The 19,745-nt window shown below is 33.9% G+C and overlaps 1 long non-coding RNA gene across 1 annotated transcript; it reads right to left on the minus strand.

Moving 5' to 3' along the window:
• Positions 1-363: 363 nt before the first annotated feature.
• LOC139872253 (uncharacterized) lies at positions 364-3,104 on the minus strand. The gene is made up of 4 exons (XR_011766965.1): positions 1,973-3,104; positions 1,145-1,376; positions 772-1,014; positions 364-694 (listed from the first exon to the last, which is right to left on the minus strand). It is a non-coding gene; the product is annotated as an uncharacterized lncRNA (long non-coding RNA).
• Positions 3,105-19,745: the final 16,641 nt, after the last annotated feature.

A 19,745-nucleotide genomic window follows, 5' to 3' on the forward strand; every position in this document is an offset into this window, starting at 1 on the left:
AGAACAAGTTATATATTATTATATATATTATTTCAATTGGTTATATTTTCATGTCTATATATATATATATATATATATATATATATATATATATATATATATATATATATATATATATATATATATATATATATATATATATATATATATATACTTATATATGTTTTATATATGTATTTTAAATAATCATTTTCTTTTTATTGTAATAATAATAATAATAATACTAATAGTAATATCGTAAATAATAATAACTAGTAATGCATCGGACCGCGCGTTGCTGCGGTTTTTGTTGATTATGTATATTGGCGTTTTTTCATGTTGTAGGTAACTTGTGTTAGACGGGGTTTGCAAAATTACTGTGGATGTTTTTATTTCATGTTATCACTGATAAAAGGTACATGAAACTATAAAAAGTTATCACCTAATAGTGTTCACTGATAGCTTTTTGTTTACATGGATAGGGTTATTTGGATAGCTAACGTAGTGGTTACTATGTACGTTGAGAAAATGGCTACGATTATTGTTCTACATGTTGATGTTGCGTCTAATCTTTTTTCTTTTTTGGTTCCTTGTCTTCAGCTTCTGAAAAGAGTGTTATTTTTGTTCATGTGTTGCTTTTCCTTTTCATGAATTTTGCCGGGGGTCGGCAAAATTGGTGTGGTGATGTTGCCCGTAGCTTCATCTTGTGTTTTTCCTGTATAATGATGTAGTTGTTAGATGGTCCTCGTTAGTTTTTTTGTTCAATAAATATGCTGAATGGATGTGGCAAACCTGGTGATCCTACTATTTTTGTTTACGCCTGGTCTGAGTTGGTGTTTGTTCATGGTGTTGATGGGATGTGGTTGTGGTATATGAAGTATAGTTGGTCCATTGTGTATTTGTTGATGTTGAATTGGGTTATGTGATGCCCTCCTTCCAGTTGTTTGAGTTGAGGCAAGATTTCTCTTGCGTTATCGTAACCCATTGTTGTTACCAGGTTTTCGCACGTCGTTCCGACCAATTTATCAGCAGAATCTGAGAAGGTGAATGTTGTTGTTTCAGTTTCGTCGGTTTTTGGGGAAAAGTATTGAAATATGTAAGTGGTTATGTGCTTATCGGGTAGATTTATGGTTAGGTTTTTTGTCGAAAGTGTAATAAGTGTTACCTGATTATGTAGTATCCTTCGGTGTCATGATCTAAGCACTGCAAATAGGGCTGGGACATTGTGGAATTCTGTTTGGAGACCGAACATGAGAGATGTTGGGTTTGATATGATTTGTTCGTATCTCCTTGTCGGCTCGCATATGAAGTGAGATTCTAATGGCTGAATTTAGTTGTAGGATATTGGTAAGGTGCGTCTTCTGTTTGTAGTCCATATTCACCTTAACGGCAGTACCCTGCAAATTGAATGTGTACGTTACCGATTTTGCAATATTTGTTGCAATTAGCGATGAAATGAAAGGGCAAAAGTAGTGGGTGCTATTTAATACCAGTTTGTTGTCTACACTATGCTATCAATATGAGTCCATTGATGGACATTTGCAAAAGTTATCAAAAGACTGGAATCGGGAAATTATTCCTAATGTAGCAGTTAACCAAGAAATAAAGTAAATTGCAAACCACACAAAGACACGATAAGTATAGTGGAATAGGTGCCAATAATGTAAAGTAGATCAAAAATAAAGTTTTGCGACCGTGGCGTTAATAATGTTAATCCATATGGACCATCATAAAGGGCCATAAAAAATTACAAAAATGTAAAACGACAGTACCAAAACATGTAAGTCAGAACTACGTGCATATGTACAACTGTTGAAATTAACCATTTAAATTGCAAATATCGCCTAGTGACTTATAATGTTCCGAGATAATCATAACATGTGTTGAAAATGAGACCAATACTACATGAATGTCGTTAAAAGAGATGCAAGTATAGGATAGGACTTATTAGTACATGGTATAGTAAATTTGGTATGAAACTGACTTTACTTACGTCTTTGTCGATAACGATGCAACAGTAGAAGGTAGGCCTCAAATTGTTGGTATATATTATTGCCTCTATCGTCTTCAGTTTGTCCGAGGCGTAAAGTGAAGATTGGTACCTGATCAATGATCAATCCTTAATTAATGATGTTACTTAATTAAGGATTGAGTGTAATGAGATTGTAATGGAGGATGGAATGTTTGATGATTATTTTGGGCCCCGATGATCGTCTTTCACTTTAACTATCAAGTGATCAACCACCCCGACCCGGTCTTGATTGTTAATTAGCTTAATTCACCTTTGCGCGGTGTAAAAATCCCTTGGGCAAGATCACAAGTGAAAATTACAAAGGCTTAGGCAAAATGGCAGAGAATCAACAACCCATAAATGAGAGGCCAAGCTCCCTATTTATAGGAATCGAAATATCCGCGGTCTGCGAGTTACTTAACTATTCGCGGAAACTCAGCGGATTAAACCGCGGTCTTGCACTAATGCGAAAACATAACCGCTGAACTTCCTTTCAGCGAATATTCCACAACTTTGCATTATAATTCGTGTAGTTTTTCCTTTGGCCTTTAGCCAATAAAATATACATATACAATGCTATGTATATGATCAAGTCCCCCAGTTTATTATGATACATATTGCGAAACAAATGCATCATGATAAAATCTAAAATTCGCAGTTTGATCTGACCGCTATCCGCATTGAAACATATTTCGCGTTATCTTTGTTACCGTTATAGCAGTCAATGTTACCGTTTGAATTATCTCAATAGATAATTAACATAATTAACCCCGTCACCTATATATATTGTGACCTGAAATCACAAATTCACTACTCATTTTCCAAAGTATCAGAAAATTTCTCAACTCGTCAGTCAATCTTTATCGTTTTAGTCATTACTTGCAGCTCTTCTTTAATTTAAAATGAAGATTAACGAGTTAGATAGGAAGGCTGATCCAAAAACTCTGATCACCAAACTATTAACAAGCCCGGAAGCTAAATCGTCATCATCAAAAGAAAAGCAACCCATTCCAATCGTCGATTTAACCTCCAGATCTCCCTATACAAAGCCGAGCTCTACCAAGCGGCCGTCACCGCCGTCTTCGCAAAGCAAAAAACATAAACAACAGGAGACCCCCCCCCCCCCACGACAATCCAGTTATATCGGAACACGAAGGGGACCAGCAAACTGGTATATTGCGGATTGTTATTGCATACGTAAAATATACATTAGTTTTATTTCACCAACTAACCAACGATGTTATTTTGCAGGCGATTCTTCTGGTGATCCTTTCTTTGTAAGCCCGAACACTCTTGATCAAATCACCGAATTGTTCCGCACTCCACCTGACTCTTATGGAGTGCGGATTGATAGTTTAGCAGGATATACTTGTGCTTCAGCTGCTGCTGCTCTGGATCAGCGCCAACAGATGAAGTTAGCAATCCCCGGCGAGCTTCGTCGCGAGTTCTCTAAACTCTCTGCGCTGGACGCGCATAATAATTTTGTTCAAAATTTCTACATGTGTTTCAATTCAGCATATGACGTTATATGCCGTCAAGAACAGTTTTTCAATGTTCTTGAAGCTGAACAACTAAAGTATAATGCTGAGAAGATCAAAGCTGAAGACAGCGAAAAACGCTGTGCTAATCTCTCCCTTGAGCTAACCGCAGCAAAAACCACCGTTGATGACTTGAAACAACAGGTTGCTGCTGCGACTGAGAAAGAAAACCAACTGCAGGACACCATTAAAGCACTGTCAGAGAATGTGACGAAACTAACAACAGAGCGAGACAACGCTCTTGCTGCTAAAGCCTCTGCGGAACTTGAGTTCACCAAGGTCCGCCAACATCTCCCTGAACTGGCTAGAAAGATTCTCAATTCCAAGCCTGTTTCTGTAAATTTTTCAACATTTACCGCCGCATTAAGGTTATGCGAGAGGGTTGAATTTATGGATGAGATTGCTATTCGCTGCCCACTGCCAGACCCGCTACCATCTGCATTAGCGGATCGCCTTTGCTCACTGGAAGAGGCGAAATCAGCATACGCGGTTGCTCAACAGGGCATAGCCGAAATTCCCCTCCCCAAGATAACCGCAATAAGTGAGCAAGAAGATGTCACTGCAGATGACATCATCAAGCTTGACTTAACCAAGGATTAGTACTCACTTTGTATAACAGCACGCAGCTGCCTCTTCGACGTTATTAATAAAATTTCGCTGTTTCATATTTTTGCAAGTACTTCTATTTTTATAGCGCTTTCATTATCAACATTCATAACACAAACTTGTCCTTTGCAATTTCCAACATATATTATTGTGCACATAATAAATGCGTACTTTTGCGAAACAATCTGTATGCGTATATGCTTATACGTTATGAATCTTCTAAGTCCGCCGAAACGATCCTTAGGCAATTAATTAGCATTGCGAAGCATCTAAGCATTGGCAAAATCAAACACTTAGGATATAAAATTCCTTTCGCAATAATTCGTATGCAAAAGTGAGCAATTTCATCACTTTGCTATTTAAACACTGCGAAATACTATAATCATTATGAAACAATCTTTAAAACATTTCATAACTATTCGTATTTCACAAATAAGCTTTTCGCATATTTTTACAAGTGCTTATTTTTAAAATTCCTACAAGCGTGATCAAGACTTGCAAGAAAAATAAAAAACAAAAACACCTAATAAGCATATCAGCCATTTGCCTTGAATCCAATGTCGCACTTTGCACATATATCTTTGATATTTTTCGCAAAACTACGCATAATATCGCTTTAACAAAACGGCATGCCACGCATTAGGTAAAACTCGCCCTTCCATATCCGCGAGCTTATATGAGCCTGCGGCATTAATTGCCACAATTTGATAAGGGCCTTCCCAATTAGGACCCAACTTGCCAAGCTTTTCTGCTCTGCTTGCTTCATTGTTTCGCAGCACCCATTCGCCTATAGCAAAAGACAAAGCACGCACTCTTTTGTTATAATACTTAGCAATTTGCTGCTTATTATTCGCTTCTCTAATAGCAGCCATTAATCGCCCCTCCTCAATGAAATTCAGGTTTTCGCTCAACGCAGCATCATTTGCTTCTTCTTCAAAGTTAACTATTCTATGCGTTGGTACCAGAATTTCCGCAGGAATGACTGCCTCAGAACCATACACCAAGCTAAAAGGTGTTTCACCTGTGCTTTTCTTAAATGTTGTGCGATGTGCCCATAACACATTGGGTAATTCATCTACCCAACCTGTTCTCTTTTCATATAATCTCTTTTTAATACCGCTTACTATGTCACGATTGGTTACTTCGCATAAACCGTTAGCCTGTGGGTGCGCCACTGATGTAAATTTTTGTATAATACTTAAATCAGTGCACCATGTCTTAAAAGGATCTTTCGCTATTTGAGCACCATTATCGCTAACCAATTCTCGCGGAATGCCAAATCGGCAAACAATGTATTCCCATACAAAATTTCGCACTTGCACACCAGTAATAGTGCGAACCCATTTGGTAAAGTAATCAATCGCGACAATCAGGAATTTAACATTTCCAGGACATGCAGGAAATGGCCCTACAATGTCAATAGCCCATTTATTAAATGGCCATGGTGAATTAACAGGAATCATATCATGCCGCGGCATTCGATTCTGCGGAGCATGCCTTTGGCAACTTTTACAGCGTTTAACGATTTTTGCTACATCGCGGTATAGGGATGGCCAAAAGTATCTCATTCGCATAATTTTTGCTGCGATAGTTTTGTAGCCTGAATGCAGTGCACAAGTACCATTATGCACTTCTTCTATAATCATTTCTGCCTCGATTGGACCGACACAACGCATCATTGGCCCGCAATATGATTTGCGATATAAGATATCATCTTGGATGATATACATCGGTGCTCGCTCTCTTACTAAATGGGCTTCGCGACCATCATCTGGCAGAATATCACTGCGGATATATTGTAGAATTGGATCCATCCAATTTTGCTGTTCTTCTGTAACATATGCAACCATTAAGTCACTATCTATTGATTTACTTGGTAATTCCTCAACCCATACTTGTTTTTGAAAGTGCGAGAACGTTAAAGCAGCCAATTTTCTCAACGCATCCGCCTTTTTGTTTTGGCTTCTTGGCACTTGCGCGAGTTCGAAATGCTCAAATCGCATTGCCATTTCTTTCAACAACTGCAAGTATTTTTGCATAGAGGGATCATGCGCGTCAAAAGATCCATTAAACTGATTCGCTACTAACTGCGAATCCGTAAATGCACGCAACTTAACAACATTCATTTTTCGCACAATATTTAAACCTGCAAGCAATGCCTCATACTCTGCCTCATTGTTTGTTACGTCAAAATTAAACCGCAGAGCATAAGTATGCTCTTCACCGCTTGAACTTGCCAAAACTAAACCCGCACCTGCACCTTCTGCACACGAAGCACCATCAGTAAATAAATCCCAAGTTTCACCGTGTTCAGGTTTTAGTGCGGTTCGCTCATTAATCACCTCCAACTCTCCAGACAGTTCAGCGAGATAATCCGCCATAACTTGTCATTTTTCCGCGCTACGCGGAAGGTAAGATATTTGATAAGCACCTAATTCTACCGCCCATAATGCGAGTCTACCAGATATCTCTGGCTTTGTTAAGACTTGCCTGATTGGTAGATTAGTTAATACATGCACGGAATGCCCTTGAAAATATCTTCGTAGCCTTCGCGTTGTTAAAATGAGCGCATACACAAACTTTTCAATCGGCGCATAGTTTATTTTACTCCCCGTAAGAGCTTTACTAACAAAATACACTGGCTTTTGTATTTTGTCCCTTTCCGCGATCAAAACTGAGCCAAACGCTTCGTTTGCTACTGAAATATAAAGATAAAGAGTTTCGCCATGAACCGGCGCTGTTAGTGTAGGCAAAGTTTTTAACAACGTTTTCATCTCCTGAAACGCAGATTCTGCTTCGCTGGACCAAACAAAATTCTTTTGCTTCAAGCACCCTTTCAAAGTTTTGAAAAATGGCAACTGCCTTTCAGCAGCTTTAGACAAGAAGCGCGTTAATGCGGCTAGTTTTCCCGTCAAACTTTGCACTTCTTTAACCGTTTTTGGCGCGGTCATATTTTCTATAGCCGCGATCTTTTTCGGATTAGCTTGAATACCTTGTTCTGTAACAAGATATCCCAAAAATTTTCCTTCAGTTTCGCCAAAACTACATTTTAGCGGATTAAGCTCCATGTTTATTTTTCGCAGTCTGTCAAATGTTTCGCGCATATCTTCAATGATTCGCTCTTGTGTCACGCTTTTGATGACTAAATCATCTACATAAGCTTCAAGATTACGCCCTATTTGTTTATCAAATGCGGTATCAATCAACCGTTGATATGTCGCACCCGCATTGATTAAACCGAAAGGCATCATTATATAGCAATATATGCCTTTGCCCGTATGAAATGCGGTTTTATCTGCGTCTTCTTGAGCCATAGGAATCTGATGATATCCTCTTGCCGCGTCTAGAAAACATTTATATGGAAAAACATGTAAAGATTCCACTTTTAAATCAATTTCTGGAAGCGGATAATTATCCTTGAGGCACGCTTTATTCAAATCTTTGTAATCAATACACATTCTACAGGAACCATCAGGTTTTTTCACCAATACTGGATTCGCAATCCATGATTGGTATTGGACTTCGCGCAAAATTCCGGCTCTTACCAATTTTTTTACTTCTTCACACAACCATTTTACGCGATCTGGGGCCATGCCCCTTCGCTTTTGCACTACGGGTTTTAGAGCTGGATTCACATTAAGCCTGTGTTCCGCAATATGACGCGGAACACCAGTCATATCGTTTTCGCACCAGGCAAAAATATCCATATACTGGACAAGTAATTGCACAATTTGCTTTCTAGTATCTGCACTAACATTGCGTCCTACTTTGATTTTCTGCTCTGGATATGCGGAATTAATTATTTCCATAGCATCCGCACCATCAACAGGTTCTTGCCCTGTGGTTTTTACGTTAACAGCCGCACAAATAGGCATAATGCTCATTGAACATATTGTGGCAACTCCCTTATATGTTGGAAACTTAATCATGCCATGAATTGTAGACGGGACAATTCCAAATTTACTTATAGCGGTTCTCCCCAGCAGCATGTTATAGCGAGAAGAGGCTCGCATAACATAAAAATCTAATCGTGCTTGTCGCACCAAAGCGTCATCATTAACATCAGCTAACTCAATGTTTAATGACAAAACACCTATAGGTAATGAAGATTCTCCTGCAAAACCGGTTAGTGAGACTGCGGTTGTTTGCAGGTTTGTTTTAATACTTTCTGGCAACTGAGCGAAGCATTGTTCGTAAATAATATCAACGCTACTGCCGTTGTCGACATGGACTTTCATGACTGTGATATCAGCTTCCGCGATTTTACACGATACCATTATCGGCATTTCAGAGAAATCATCGCTCTGCATTTTCGGGAAACTAATTGGCGCAAATTGCCAATTATGATACATTTTAGCGGACTTTCGCTTTTTTCCTCTCTTTTGGGCATTCGCTCGCACAGCGACCACTACATCACTATTATTTCCAATATTACTCATAATTCTAAGCAATCAAGCAATTCGCCGCCGATTTTAAATGTATGCACCTGCAAATCATCACAACAAAAACACGATTGAAATTAAACCGTCGAATTAATTGTTTTAACGGCATAAAACAAAAAAATTTCAGTTTAATTCGTAAAACGTGTCCCACGGATGGCGCCAATTGATCAATCCTTAATTAATGATGTTACTTAATTAAGGATTGAGTGCAATGAGATTGTAATGGAGGATGGAATGTTTGATGATTATTTTGGGCCCCGATGATCGTCTTTCACTTTAACTATCAAGTGATCAACCATCCCGACCCGGTCTTGATTGTTAATTAGCTTAATTCACCTTTGCGCGGTGTAAAAATCCCTTGGGCAAGATCACAAGTGGAAATTACAAAGGCTTAGGCAAAATGGCAGAGAATCAACAACCCATAAATGAGAGGCCAAGCTCCCTATTTATAGGAATCGAAATATCCGCGGTCTGCGAGTTACTTAACTATCCGCGGAAACTCAGCGGATTAAACCGCGGTCTTGCACTAATGCGAAAACATAACCGCTGAACTTCCTTTCAGCGAATATTCCACAACTTTGCATTATAATTCGCGTAGTTTTTCCTTTGGCCTTTAGCCAATAAAATATACATATACAATGCTATGTATATGATCAGTACCAGCTCCGGTGTTGATTCATTCTGCAATGTTTACAAATTTTGTGATTGTTAGTACTGTAATTTTGTAGTAGTAAATATTAGGCATAAGTACGAATACGCAACATAAAATTTCATGCTATAAGTATAAGTAAGCAGTATATAGTTTAACTTGTTTGATTTTAAATAGATATTTTATTGGGAATTTTGACTTGTTTACTAAACAAAATTCTCAAAAAGTTTTTGTAAACAATGTCATTATACGCACTCGTAACCTCTACGACTCAAAACAACATAACATATATTCAGTACATATGAATCTCAACAAATACACCTTTAAGACAATGACAACAATTATCATACCTTCATTAACACATGTATTGGGCATCAAATGCAATACTCGAATCTAGAAGACGTAACGGCTACTGATTAAAAAGTAGCACTTACAAACATGATACCAAGTATATATAAATAAATTAAGAAAATCAGTATGTTGGAGAAGCTATGAAACAACAAAAGCAACATACCGGTAACACTATATGGCGAAGTCAAGCGTAAACCATTAGCATCAGAGAACTGAATCGGCCGCAAATTAGGAGAACCAACACACTCTGTTTGGGTACGCTCATAATCATCTCCAAAAGCAGACTGGTTACTTGACTTTTCTTTTTCCTCATTACAGAACCGGAAACGGAAGGCATAGTGGTGTCAACGGATCTGTTAATTCGTTTCTTAGGTGCCATTGTTTACCCATTCAAATACACAACCCCACACAGCAAAATATATTGAAACAAAATAATACATAGCCGCATAGAAATTAACATCGACACATATGGATATATGAAGGAAAAAAACTGAGAATAATAAACAACAACAATACAAAAAAACTCAGAGCAATACACAACAACAAAATATACTAACAATTCGATTAAGCAAAAGTCAACACATATTGCAAATATAGATACATAAATGAGTCTTTTCTTTAGAGTGTAATCTGGATTAGTAATTACCGAAGTTAGTACTGAAGCTTTTGCCTTGGAAAGATCAAGTTTTTGCCCAATCCTGCATAAATTGACAAAAAGAAGTAAGAAAGTCAGGATGTTACACTATAAAGAAAAGACTATACTTCTTAAGTGGCTGGAATAGAGATCTACCAATCTTTATCACCTTTTAGCCGTTTCTATATCAAACACCCACATCTTCACTTTTTTTGGATAAAGCCGATGGTAATTGAAAAAACAAATACAATAAGGTATATTCAATTCAAAATGAAATTCATGTAACCAAATACAATAAGGATTTATTTACCATTTTTAGCATTAATAAAGTTATAGGATGGTTACCCGCAACTGAAAATGGAACGGCGGAGATAGTGACGACGGTGGACATACAACCCTAATCTTTCCCCCAATCTGAACAATTAACAAATGAAAACAACTGAAATAACCTACAGTCTACATAAGAGTAGCTGAAGAAATTAGGTAGAGGTGCTCTCTATTGTCTGAAAGTGGGTATTAATATAATTTTAACCCTAAAAGTGAAGCAGGAGAGAAATAAGGCTTCGATTAAGGGAATGATGTCGTTTTTAGGAGTTTAGTGAATGATACGACCAAAATCAGCATGGCATGGCTGTTAGTATATAAAGAAATATAGTTTACTTTTAATAATGTTACTAGTAATAGTAAAAAAAAAAAAATAATAGTAATATTAATAACGTTAATAATAATAATATTTATACTTATAATGATAATAATGTTAATGGTAATAATAATACTTATCTTTAAGTATAATACTGATGTGATAATGATAATATTAATAAAAGTAATAATGATAATATTATATTAATAATAATAATAATAATAATAATAATATAATAATAATAATAATAATAAAACTACCTTAAAAGATTTAAAAGGCTTGTTCTTGTAATAATAATAATGTTACTAGTAATAGTAAAAAAAATAAAAAAAATAGTAATATTAATAACGTTAATAATAATAATATTTATACTTATAATGATAATAATGTTAATGGTAATAATAATACTTATCTTTAAGTATAATACTGATGTGATAATGATAATATTAATAAAAGTAATGATGATAATATTAATAATAATAATAATAATAATAATAATAATAATAATAATAATAATAATAATAATAATAATAATATAATAATAATAATAATAATAAAACTACCTTAAAGGATTTAAAAGGCTTTCCGAAAAAAATGCCGTAGACGGGGCTCGAACCTGCGACCTCTCGTTCAACCATCAAGCTGCCTAACCATTCCTCTCTTTACACATTTATGTTTTTATTACAACCCTATATTGTTTTAACTCGTTTATTTATGTTTTTCTACTTCTTCTTTCTCATTACCATTGTCTTGCATATAACCGTAACCATCTACCTAAATAAATCTCTCGGCCCATCAATGCTTCGACCCAACAACAATTACGGCCCAATCAACAAGTATATGTGGAATCTCGGCCCAACGGTTAAATTTTTTAAACCCACTTAATAGTCTAACAAGCCCAACAACATTAAGTTCAAGTTTTGTATAAATAATCCATGGCTCAAGAAATAATTACTCAAGCCCATGGACCTGACTTGAATAACTAATTCTTGCTATATAAAAAAAACAAACGGCTGCACCAGGTGGGAATCGAACTCAGGATCCCTCATTTAACACACTACACGCTTAACCATCCCTCTATTTATTCATTTCTGTTTTAAATCTTGGATTAAACAATATATAACCCGATTCTCTGTCTGTTTTCTTCTCACATCTTAAACACCCTAAAACGATTTCACAGTATCATCATCATTAATACACAACATCATTTTATCATCGTCCTCTTATTATTCTCTGAACTAAAAAAAATGCATCAACATCGATGGTTTTCTTGGACTGCATTAAACAGACAACAGGTAGCAGCGTTGTAGCAAAACAAGCGGGGGGTGGCGGTTTGGTTCATGAACAGTCGGATGGTGGTTCAATGGTGGTTTGAGGAGGATTGTGGTGAGGTTAGAACAAGAAGATGACTCGTTGATGAGGTTAAAACAAGAGGATTGTGGTTTGAGGAGGATCGTTGATGAGGTTAGAACAAGGTGTAACACGAGTTGTAAATGGAAGAGAGAGAGAAAGAGATGATTGTTGCTGTTGTGGGGTTCGGACAGAAAGTTGGAACAGCAGTAATGATAGTTGCCTTGTGATGATGGTTCGTTGGTGTATTGGGTTGATCACGACAACATACAAAACGGTTTTGAAGGTTGTGATGTTGTTGATGGGTTATCAAGATTGAAAAAGAAGATGAGATATTTGGTTGTTAACTCAATCGTGTGAGGGTGGTGGCTACTTGGAAAACGAAACAGAAAAAGAAAGTTTTAGGTGGTTCGATGATGGTTGTGGTGAAGGTGACGGTTTCATGGTGGTTATGGTAGCCGGTAGAAGAGGGCGGCTAGTGGTGATTGCTATGGTGGTAGTAGAAGATGGTTGATGAAAGAAAGAATAAGATGGTGATTATTAATCTTGCAAGCTTATGTATATATAGAATTATAGTTATATATATATAATAATATATAATATAATAATATATTATAATACTCATAATTAAACATGTGAATAACTTTAAGAAACAGTAATTCCCAATAATCATGTATACAGTGAAGCAGCCGGAGATTTGGAGTGTTCTTTATCGATATCTAATTATATTGGTCCGTTGCTAAACAGTTAAAATATAAGTGTTCCTAAAAAATCCCAAATTTTTAGATTAAATATATTTAATTATTTCACTCATTAACTGTTTGAAACCTGATCAAAAAGGTTCGATAATTATTTATTTTCTGTTCCAATTTTTGTGTACGGAGTACTAATATTTAAATTTAAAAAGGTGAAAATATTTTTAACAAAACTAAAATCTTCGTAATCAATTTACAGTCCAACTTTTATTTTGATCCTTCGTATATATATATTATATCTATATGAACACTAACGAAATGTCAACCGAATGTTACAGACGTTTACTATTTAAGCTCGATATCATTCATATTTCATTTTCTTTCTCTATTTATATAATTAGTTTTTAAATAACAAGTTTGCCATATTAATATATGTTATATACTTTTAAACAAATAGATTTAGTATAATTTTATATATTTACAAATAATATTTATGTACATATATATATATATATATATATATATATATATATATATATATATATATATATATATATATATATATATATATATATATATATATATATTTATGATAATAGTTTTCATTACATCGCATAATATTTTACATATTCATTTCCAACAATTTAAATCATATATTATTTAAAATAATATTTCAAATTATTATTATTATTATTTATATAATATATATATATATATATATATATATATATATATATATATATATATATATATATATATATATATATATATTTATAAATAATTGTTCGCGAATCGTCGGGAATGGTCGGAGATCATTTGAATATATAAACAGTTCAAACTTTTTGAGACTTCAACATTACATAATTTGCTTATCGTGTCGAAATCATATGAAGATTAACTTTAAATTTGGTCGAAAATTTCCGGGTCGTCACAGTACCTACCTGTTAAAGAAATTTCGTCCCGAAATTTGAGTGAGGTTGTCATAGTTAACAATAAAAATATTTTCATGAAGAATTTGAGCTAATAAATAGAGTTTTATTACTGTTGAGTAATATGGGTAAGATAATTCGATTACTCGAAGGGTACGAGTGAAACTATCACAAAAGAATGAAATGAGAAAAGTAAGTTCCGTCATATCTTTTGACGTAGATGGGTTGAATTCTAGAGTTCAAGGGATTTAAAGAAAATCTTCGAAATCTAAAAGATTTGATTCTTCGGCGAATTAGGAAATTAAGATCTCTATATTTAAATACGGTGATCTGCCTCGATTACTCTGTCTGATATGTCCATTATAAATTAAGCTCTTCCGTTCCATTATTCTCACCATTCCTATACTTTCTTCCTTAGTTCATACATCTAAAAGATTGTGAAAATGCTTAATCCAGTTCTGATCCTTGTCCTCATCCTTACTATCGCAACAATCATTCTCCTTTTCCAACTTCCACCAGAGGAATCTGTTTTGAAACGACCCGTCCATATTACTATAAACGCAGTACGTTCTCATTGGTCCCATAGCGAGGTATTTGACCTCTATATGATACGTTTTAGAAAATATTGCATTCGTTTCATAAAAAGCACATCATTATTATACATAATGCATTTTTAAACAAGTGGGCGATTATTTAAGAAATAATCCCCAAAATACATCGGTTTCCAAATACTACACACATGATGTAACAGTCGAATATAATACATGACAAAGATTTTATTGAATGCAACACTTTATTTAAATAAAAGTATGAGACTCCATGCACAACTTGCTCAGATAATGCAACAGCGGAAGACTTTCTTAAGGACCTGAGAATAAACATGCGTAAACAGTCAACACAAAGGTTGGTGAGATATATAGGTTTATCATCGATATAAATATAGACCACAAGATTTCATAGTTATAAATATATGTACACTCACAAGTGTATAAAAGTATTCTATAAGTTGTTGAGCGCTTCGGTAACCATACTTAACAATTAATGTAGCATATTCCCTTTATTATGAAATCTCCCTACACTGTACCAAGTGTAGTAAAAACGAAGTACTATGCAACCGTTTACGATACTAGAGCGACTAGCCTGGTTGGGGTTGTCAAACCTGATAGATCTATCAATAGGATTCGCGTATACATGTTCTTACAACATGTAAATATTAGTTACCAAGCTATTAGGGAAGATATGCAAAGTAGTACAACTCAACGTAGAATATATTTTAAGTACTTGTGTCCATGGCGTAAAACATAAAATGCATGTATTCTCATCCCAAAATATTTTTAGAGTTTAAAAATGGGACTATATACTCACAGTAGTAAAAGTATATTAATAATAAGTTTTCAACTTATTAAAAATATGACCGTCGTCCTTGGATTCACGAACCTATAACAATAATAACGATTCAGATAATAATACGACATATGAATAAAATAAAGCAAGTTCATAGAATACTTATATAATAATTTTTAACATTTAATGTTAGTAGTCCATTGTTAGTAGTCCTTTGTTAGTAGTCCAAAATAGTCCGAAAAGTCCAACAGTCCAATAATCGGTATATATATATATATATATAATCTTAGAATTACCCCATGACGTATTGTATACGTATTGTCTTTGCATCAACCCAGAGACGTATTGTATACATATTGTCTTAGAATTAACTAAGACGTATTGTGTACGTATTGTCTTAGGATTTATCAAAACGTATTGTATACTTATTGTGTTAGGACGTACCAAGAATATTATTATACATATATACAATCACAGAATTAACCAAGATTATAATATTTTGTTATACTACTGATAGGATATAGGAAAATTTAACAAGGATATGGTTAATATAGTTTTTATAATATAAATTTCGTCCATACAACGTTAATTTTAGTAGATTTTGTTTTGCTCGCTAAATATTCATTACAACTCCGTTTAAAGTGAATCAAATTGCTATGGATTCCTTAAGAAGTAAATTTTACAAAACCAATTTGAAAATTTCATCCCAAGTAGTAATTTTTAGAGCTTTACCCTCTTTTTGTGTCGGTGGACAGATTTGGAAAAATCCCGGCATCCACCCAATATGTGATTTTTGATAAAATACTTTCACTTTGTCTAAAATCATGAAAAAAATACTGGAAGTCTTATTTACATATATTAACATATTTACAAATTCTTAGCCTCGAACTCGAAGTCTAAGATAGGTTTTTAATTCCCAACCCAAAACAGCCCGCTTTTTACCGAATGGAGATTAAAGGATATATGTTAAGTTTTAAGGTGTTTTTCATATGTACAAGTTATAAGTTCTTATATTAACTTAATATAACATCATAATACATATAAATAAATGTTATTAGAGTTATGTTAGAAAGATTAGATTAGTTTTTCAAACAAGCTTGGTGTTCACCAAAACAAGTTCTAGTTTTTACAAGTTTTATAAGTATAATAAGATAGCAACTATACAAGGAATTGAACATGGATTTTGAGGAGTATTTTATCTTGATTATGAATAGAAAAGTTGCTGAGATTAAAGTATGATATGAGAGCATTCAAGTGTATATTTTTAGTTTAAGAAAATGTGGAGTAAAAATGAGTTAAAATGGTCCTTATTTATAAGCTTATAATTTTGGCTTTTAGTGAAAATATCTAAGATAAGTTAAATTGTATTAAGTCATGCATAACATATTAAATTGATTAGATCATGGATGACATATTACACAAATAATTGAAGATTTCTATTGGTATATACCAATAGTAAATACTTCTAGAAGCTGTGTATAATACGGGTACAAATACCGTATGAATGCGAGTAGAATTCTTGAGGAAATTGAACGGAAATACGAGTATAGCTATCCTTTATATGTATTGGTATATTATAAAGTGTATTAAATACTTGTAAGGATGTATTTACACTAGTAATACATTATATGTAAATACATTTTAACATAAGTTAATTATGTCGTTTAAATAGTAACATATATATTGTTTGAAAACTCTTTAAATTAGTAGTATGAAAATATATATATAATACTTTGTTAATATACTTAATGAGATATATTTAAATATCATATTTTCAAGTTAAATATATATAAATCCATATATATACACAATAATTAAACAATTAAATAATTAAATCAAGTTATGACGTTCGTGAATCGTCAGAATAAAAGGGTGACCAAAAGCTTGTGTAAAACACTTTCCGGAGGTTCAATATTTATTAAAATTCATTGCTTATCAAGTCGGAATTATATAAAGATTAAGTTTAAATTTGGTCGGAAATTTTCGGGTCGTCACAGTACCTACCAGTTAAAGAAATTTCGTCCCGAAATTTGATCGAGGTCGTCATGGCTAACAATAAGAATGTTATTATGATGAATATAAGTTGATTCATAGGGTTTTATCATGATTGAGAAATATGGATAAAATAATTCGATTACTCGAAACGTATGAGTGAAGCTATCGTAAAAGAGTGAAATAAGAAAATAGGGATTCGTCTTATCTTTTGACGTCATCACGGTTGATCTCCGGATTAAAGAAAATCTTTGTAATCTATATAAGATTTGATTCTTCAGCGATTAAGGAAATTATGATCCTCTTCGATTTAATGCAATAACCTGTCTCGATTTCTCTGTCGGATATTTTACTATAAATCAACCTCCTACGTTTCCTTATTTCCACATCTCCCATCTTTTATACTTTCTTCCTTTCTTCGTACTTCCAAAACATTCGTCAATATGCTCCATCCAGTTTTAATTCTTGATATATTCTTGACTATCACATCTGTCATTCTTCTTTTTCATCTTCCACCAGAGGATTCCGTTAATTTCTACTATGCTCTTGGGTTTATAGTGTTCTTAGTTTTCCCGTATCTTTTCGTTGCAATACATATTGATATACACGATTTGTAATTTATGTATTGTCGTCGGGCCTTATATCTTTCCTTATTTTTCGGAGTCCCTGCTCCTGTTTTTCCATAATCATTGACATCTACGGTTAATGATCTTTTCTGTTTGCTGCGATTTATACCCCCTTTCTATTTCGGAGTTTCATACTTTTGTTTTCTTTTCGCAAGTAATGGTCCAGAATTCGTAGGTATGGAGTTTCGAATTATCATAATATACAAAGTAGAAAGGAAAGGTAGTAGCACAATTTGATTTGTCAAATTACCAGAATATTCGGAAAAGACCGAATCATCAAGAAAATATTTTCTTGATATTTTTTAGAGGTTAAATAGAATGCAAGAGTCATGTAACATGGCACATGATGACGTTATGATCTGTGAATCATCACATTCCATTTAGAAACTCAGCATGACTTACTGTAATATAATCACATTGATCAAGTGTCATTATATTATACTAACTCATGCTTCGGTTCCCAAAACTACTTCAAAAACATTCATATTTTAAACTCGAAGGTTTCAGAATTTAGAAACTAAATTAGTTTCTTTTATGATGTAACACAGATAGCGCGAAGAGGTAAATGATTTTGGATAACAATAGTTATGAAGATATCTTCAGAAACATCGAAGATATTTATAATGAAAGATATGATGATATCTTAGAATATCTAAGATCAGAGGATGATGAAGAATATTGTCCACAAGGGTTTAGAGTAAGGAGCAAGGTATTCGCTAAAGACTTCAGCGGACACTGAATCATTTGGATTCTATGAAGGCAGATTTAGTCCTTGTGATTTGTCCACAGCCTCCTTCAGGGTTTGCTCAATCCGTTTTCCAGTTTTAAACCTTCTCTTTTTCTGTGCTTTGCTAACACAATATTCTTTATCATCAACTTTTGACTGTTACGGTTGTCTACAGTTTCTGCTGCTTCATTCAGCTTTTTTCAAAACTTCATAGTGCTGATTCGTAGGCTGAAGTGCTATTTCGGATTTCAGAATTATAATTCCAGGAAATAACGTTATATGTATATGCAGAAATGATGTGAGATTCAAGAATAATTATTGATGCTTCCTGGGGTTTTGTATGAAAATTATTATTACAAGATATAGATGGGTACATGACAAGGTTTTATAGTGATCTTTCAGAGAGATTTAAGTCAAAGAGCAATAAAGTTGCTGGTAAGCTTACTACTAATGTGGTGGAATATAAAAGGTTCCCTGGTAATGATGGCGAAAAGACAACGTATATATCAAGGTTATAATAAGGCTACTCCGGATGAAAAGTCGAAGTTGTCTTTTTGGAGCTGTGACAAAATTCTCTATTTTGAAAAGGGATTGTAAAGTTATTTTGGGTAATAATAATGCTAAAGGATCTGACATGGATACGTGTTGAACTTTGCTTAGGTTCAAGTGTCCTCCGAATGCATATCTATATGCATATATTCTTCGTATGTATCGTGTGATTGGTTCATTCTCTCGATTGTTTCTTAGTTGAGAAGTTTTCAAGAATTTTGAAGGGTTTAGATGCAGGTTGTCATCGTCAATATACGTTTAATGAATTCGTCGTGAATCTTGAATGATACGAATATCTTTATGAGTTATATGAATGAAAGTGATGTTCTAGTATAGTTTGAATTTAAAGTATGATTTTGAAGGATGTAGGAATTTAAGATTGATGGCACTTCTTAAATCTTGACTTGGATTTTGATCTGTCAAAATCAGAATATGTAATTGAATTGGTATAGAAAATGGTTGTCTTGAATTTTGTGAAATGGTGTATATTGCTATGAAAGGAGAGAGTATAATTAACGATTGTCGAAACATCATTGAAAATGTATAGTGTAACATATTAATGTGAACTTAAGTATTTCTCGGGTATTACCTACCCGTTAAAATAAAATTTCACAAGTAATATTTTGTACAAAAGAATTTTTATTACAGTCTTTATGAAAAATTTATGTATGTATATTTTCTTC

This window comes from Rutidosis leptorrhynchoides, chromosome 10 (genome assembly GCF_046630445.1).
Source record: "Rutidosis leptorrhynchoides isolate AG116_Rl617_1_P2 chromosome 10, CSIRO_AGI_Rlap_v1, whole genome shotgun sequence".
NCBI classification, from domain to species: domain Eukaryota; kingdom Viridiplantae; phylum Streptophyta; class Magnoliopsida; order Asterales; family Asteraceae; genus Rutidosis; species Rutidosis leptorrhynchoides.